The sequence below is a fragment of the Rhipicephalus microplus genome, chromosome 3 (genome assembly GCF_043290135.1).
Source record: "Rhipicephalus microplus isolate Deutch F79 chromosome 3, USDA_Rmic, whole genome shotgun sequence".
Classification (NCBI taxonomy): Eukaryota; Metazoa; Arthropoda; class Arachnida; order Ixodida; family Ixodidae; genus Rhipicephalus; species Rhipicephalus microplus.
In genome coordinates this window covers 160080858-160086857 of record NC_134702.1, presented here as the reverse complement: position 1 = coordinate 160086857, position 6000 = coordinate 160080858, and positions in this window count along the sequence as shown.

Below are 6000 nucleotides of genomic sequence, written 5' to 3'. Positions count from 1 at the left end.
TTACTAAGGCTTTAAATTTGTAACGCTTAAAATATTATTTAGGCCTGATATTTGTGGTATCATTGGTGCAAACAGCTGTTTAGGTACTAATAAAATGCGAATAATGCCTTTTCGGAAAAGTCCCGACACTCATACGACCAGAAAAAGGTTATGAATTATGATATATTAGCCTGGCGGAAGTGCTGGTGGTTGCGATGGTGCAAAGGCGGGGTTTGCCTGGCCTAAAAGGCCAGCAATAATTCCACCTGAGCATCTTCTAAATTACAGGGGTTAGTCACCAAATGTCACTCAGCCCAGTGTCTCGCAGAAAAGTCAACGAGATCCGTGGTACGCTTCACCTCGTCACCATGGGTCCTTCAGGAAAATTGACATATTCCAATGTCTCGTGCTTGTGACAACCTTTCTGCAAGCTGCATACTATCCCTGTTCTTTCTCTGTCAAACTGCGGATACAGCCAAATGAAAGAGAGAGAGAGAGTTAGAGAGAAAGAGAGAGAAAGGAAAGCCGGGAGGTTAACCAGATATTGGAATCCAGTTTGCTATCCACCACTGGAGGTAGGGAAACAGGGGCAAGGAAGAAGGGGTACATAGAGAGGGAAAAAACGTGCTTGCACTGATGAAAAAACGAAAACGCACACAGTAAGGGCGCTCTGGCTACAACCGTAGAAAAGAGTCCACTTGCGTGTAGGTTGAGCAATGACAAATTGTGACGCCGTACGAAAGGCTGCCAATTCTGGTGCCATTGATGCTGTCGCGTGGGATATCTTGAATTTAATCGTCGTGACCATTCTTGTTATCACGACTGCTCCAATTGAGTTGTTTGGCCGAACCGAACTGTCAGTGTATATATGTATGGAGTTTGGGTATTTTTCATACAAGAAAAGTGGTGTGATGGTTCAGCGAACTGGGAGCGCGGGGGTAAACACAGACACAAAGCAAAGAGGAGGCACACAGCACGAGCGCTCAACTGACAACTGGTTAGTTGAGTGTTAGTTGTTAGTTGAGCACTCATGCTGTGTGCCTCCTCCTTGCTTTGTGTCTGTGTTTACCCCCGCGCTCCCAGTTCGCTGAGGCATCATGAATTACCAACTAGCCCACCTTTCCACCCTATTGCAATGGCAAAGTGGTGTGAGCTGCGTAAGAGCCGGCAACGACAAATCGCCTTTTTTCTGGACGCCCGGTAAGGTAACCTGGTTGAGCGAGGCACCATGGTGGAGTCACAGGTCTAGCGGCAGGAAAGAACGAAGTTGGGTTCGACTCACCACGTGCGGTCACTGTTTTGCAGTAAGATGTGCGTGCTCAGTCCACTGGTAGAGAGGCTAGGTGATGCCGAGGAGTACGAGTAAGGTGTCTGATATGTGTCCTCAGCACTTCAACACCAATGTCGGTCTTGATGAGGTGGTCCCTTGAGATGACGATAGTTGCCACTGTTGACACACTTTGGGGCAAGCCTAGACGAATTCGGAGTCCTTGATTATGAAGGTGATTTTACAGCGCAAACACAGACACACCGCAAAGAAAGAGACGACACACAAGGGCGCTGAAGCCCCGCCACGGTGGTCTAGTGGCTAAGGTACTCGGCTGCTGACCCGCAGGTCGCGGAATCAAATCCCGGCTGTGGCGGTTACATTTTCAATGGAGGCGTAAATGTTGTAGGCCGGTGTTCTCAGATTTGGGTGCACGTAAAAGAACCCCAGATGGTTGAAATTTCCGGAGGCCTCCACTACGGCGTCTCTCATAATCATATAGTGGTTTTGGGACTTTGAACCCCACAAATCAATCATCAAGGGCGCTGACTAACGACTGATTTCGTTTCGGGAAAGCCAATGCGTATATACCTCCAAGGCAGCCATACCGCACATGCGTCACGCATTCGACAAAAAACACACAGAAAGTTGTAATCTGAGCTGATAAATGAAGCAGTGTATTACATACGCAAAGAAAAGAAAGCAAACTCGGAGGAGTGCAAGGACAAAAAGGCGTCACATATGCAAATATGAGCACTTTTCCTGATATGATAGGCTTCCAAAGTCGGCGGCGCATGCTCACTGTTGCTCCTGCCAAGGATCAACTTCCCTTTAATTCATGTCTCACAATTGCAGCAAGCGTTAATTTGTGACATCTAATCCATGGTTGCATCGCATTGACATCACATTGTGACATCGCATTGGTTGGTTATGACATCGCATTGGTTTTGGAATAAATGGTTGGACCTGGTGACGAAAGTGACCAACTTTCACATGGGAGGGGAGACAGTCTCGTTTGAACGTAATTCTCACACAACGTGTGTTACCAAGCCAGCCCACATTCACAATGACATTCTCTTCATTTGCTGGTTTAACGGCACTGGAACATCCGCTTTTGGAATTTCAGTGTCGATGTCATAAATGACTCCTGTTGAAGTGGTGCTATTACTGATAAAATAGACTTGATTCTGATGTTACCCAGCTGCGTTACTTTCTGAAGCGTGTTCAGCGCCCACGGGTTCAGCATCACAAACGGCACAAAACGGGGAAGCGCCTGTCCCAGTCTTGAATGACCAAGCCGGCGTGTATGCGGAGTCAGTTCTTATCCTGTAAATCAGCGTCGCTTGTTTTCTAGAAGTTCCGCGGATTACGCATGCACTGAAGCGGAAACTTGTGGGTCACCATGAAGTGATTGCGAATTACATTCTTGTTGTTCTGGTGAGTTTTAAGGGCGCCTATTTTTGCAACGCAAGCTCGCGCTTCGCGTGCAAGAGCATCTTCCTTTTCATTGCCTTCAATTCCAACGTGGGATGGGATCCACTCATATTTCACATTGAAGCTCTTGCCGATCAGAATTTATTGATTGCCAGAGGTTCTCTTGTGAATTTTTAGTGAGGTAGTCCTCGATGCAGTCGCTGTAACGCCGACTGTGAATCAATCAGCACTACCACATCTCGTGCAGAAAGCATTTGAAATTTTCGCAAAGCCGCGGTAATTGCTGCGCCTTCTACTCTTTTGGGACAAAACACGATCCAGGCTGGCTGATTATGAAGGAAGGAAGGAAGGAAAATAGAGGGAAAAGAAAGGCAAGGAGGTTAACCAGCCTATACGCAGCCGGTTTGCTACCCTGCGCATGGGAGAGGGATGGGGGATATGAAAGAGAGCAGAGAGGGAAGATAGAAACAGCACATTCGGCAGCACATGCGCGCACACTCAGTCATAGTCTAGTCTTGTCTTTCGCGGTGTGTGACATTGCTGTTACAGTCGCTTGTTCAAGTCGGTGTCGCGTAGGAATTTCAACAGAGCTTTCGTCGCCTTCTGTTGCAGTGTCTTCTCTCGGGCACTTGACAGAATAGTGTCCACAGACATTTGGCTGTTGTCGATGCGCGTAAAAGCAGACGCCAGTGACTGTCTCTGGATTTCATACAATGGACAGTCACACAGGATGTGGTGTAGCGTCTCTTCGCAATGACAGGCATCGCAGAGAGCGTTGTCGGCCATTCCTATGACAAAGGAGTAAGATTTTGTAAATGCCACTCCTAGCCATAAGCGATGAAGTAGGGTGGCTTCTCTTCGATCGAGTCCAGTGGGCATGCGGACAGCCATCAAAGAGGACAGGTGGTGTTGACGATTCGTATCGATGCTTGGTGGGCACCATAGTGAAAACGTGATTTCACGCGCAAGTCGTCGAAGATTACTGGCAACATCAGTCCTCGAAAGTGGTATGGCTTCTTCTCGTGTTCCTTCAAGGGCTGCCCGCGCGGCAGTATCGGCATGTTCGTTCCCTATGATGCCGCAATGACTTGGCAGCCATTGAAGCGTCACATGATGCCCTTTCTCGAGTAAAGTGTGGAGAAGGCATCGAATTTCGAAAACAAGCTGTTCGTACGGGCCGCGACGCAGTGCTGAGAGCACAGATTGTAGGGCAGCCCTTGAGTCGCTGAAAATCGACCATTGTTGCGGTGGTTCCCGATTGATCACACAAAGTGCAGCGCGCAAAGCAGCTAGTTCCGCTGCTGTAGATGCCGTGGAGTGGTCAGTCCTAAAGCTGATGGTAACACCTCTTGCTGGGATAACTACTGCCCCCGACGAACACTGGTGGTTCGTGGAACCATCGGTGTATACATGTATGCTGTCTGAATATTTTTCGTGCAAAAGAAGAAGAGACAGTTGTTTCAGCACAGGCGATGATAGCTCAGATTTCCTCCGGATCCCTGGTACACTAAGATGCACTGTGGGTCGAATAAGACACCAAGGCCGTATGGATGATTTAGATGCAGGAGTGAAGCCCGAGGGAAGTTTATCGTTGTATTTCACAATCATTTTGGCGAACGATGCTTGTCGCCTCTCTGAAGGCAACAGTGCAAGGTGATGGCCGGGGGCACGTGCGAAGTGTCGGATGTGTGTTCTCAGGACTTCAACAACAATGTGAGTTTGTATCGGATAGTCACCAGCAATTGCAATTGTTGCTTCTGTTGACGTACATCTGGGCAGACCGAGGCACACTCTCAGCGCTTGTGCTTGTACTGCCTGTAAAATACGAACATTGGTCTTGCAGGTATTGCTAAGCACGGGCAAGCTATATCTGAGGAAACCGAGAAACAGGGCCCTGTAGAGCTCCATCATTGCGTCTACTGACATCCCCCACGTCTTTCCTGCCAGGAACTTGAACAGTTGACAAATAGCGGTCAGGCGTTTCTTCATATAGGTCACATGCGGACTCCAACAGAGGTCCCTATCAATAATGATGCCCAGAAACCGGTGGGTTTTGGCGTAAGAAATCGGTCGCCCGCAGATTGAGATGACATAAGGGGTCATTGCTTTACGAGTGAAAGCCACCAGCGCGCATTTTTCTGGTGATATGCTGAGACCTTGTTTGAACAAGTAGTTGGCAATCATAGTTGCTGCTTTTTGAAGCCGGGAACGTATCTGAGGACGTGTGACTGCCGATGTCCAGACACAGATGTCGTCTGCGTATATTGAGATTTTAATGGTGCTTGGCAAGTATTCAGCAAGGCCAATTAGTGCAAGATTGAATAGCGTCGGGCTAAGAACTCCGCCTTGAGGAACACCCCTGGAAGTATAGCGTCGCGTAGTTGGGCCATCTTCTGTTAACACAAAGAATGATCTTGCAGCCAGGTAACTCGAAATCCACCGAAATACTCGACCACCAAGGCCAACCACCGCAAGAGCACCCAAAATGACTTCATGTAGTACATTATCATAAGCGCCTTTCACATCTAGAAACAAAGCTGCAGATAGTCGCTTACGGGATCTTTCGTGCTGAACGTACGAAACTAGATCAACGACATTGTCAATAGAAGAGCGGTCGCGTCGGAAACCAGCCATTGAATTCGGATAAATCTTGTGGCATTCAAGATACCACTCCAGGCGGCCTAGTATCATCCGTTCCATTATCTTCCCTACGCAGCTGGCCAGTGCTATTGGGCGGTATGAGGTTAGTTCGAGTGGGGATTTGCCCTGCTTCAAGATGGGTAACAAGCGGCTTACTTTCCAGTCATCGGGAACATAGCCATCCTGCCACGAGATGTTGTAGAGGCTCAACAGTTCTCTCCTTGCACCTTCCCCAAGGTTGCACAAGGCTCGGTACGGAATACCATCTGGGCCCGGAGAAGTTGAACGCCTGCAGAGAGCTAGTGCCGCCTCGAGCTCCTCCATTGTAAAAAGGAGGTCCATGTGGTAGTCACGGGAACGGGGGACGTCACCTCTCACTGGAGAATCTGGACGAGTGGCTTGGTTGGCGATCTGCGCACAGAAATCTTCTGCGACATCGATCTCTTGCCTCCTTTGAAATAGCGCGAGCGCTTTGAATGGAAAGCGCTGTTCCGTAGGGTGACGCAGACCTTGCACCGTTTTCCAAATGTGTGAGAGTGGCTTGCGAGGGTCTAGTGACTGGCAAAACGTTGTCCATCGTTCCGACGCTAATCTATCCATGCGACGCCGAATCTTCTTTTGCATCCTCCTGGCTGCCCTAAGATCGTGAATTGATTTTGTACGCCGATACCGACGCTCCG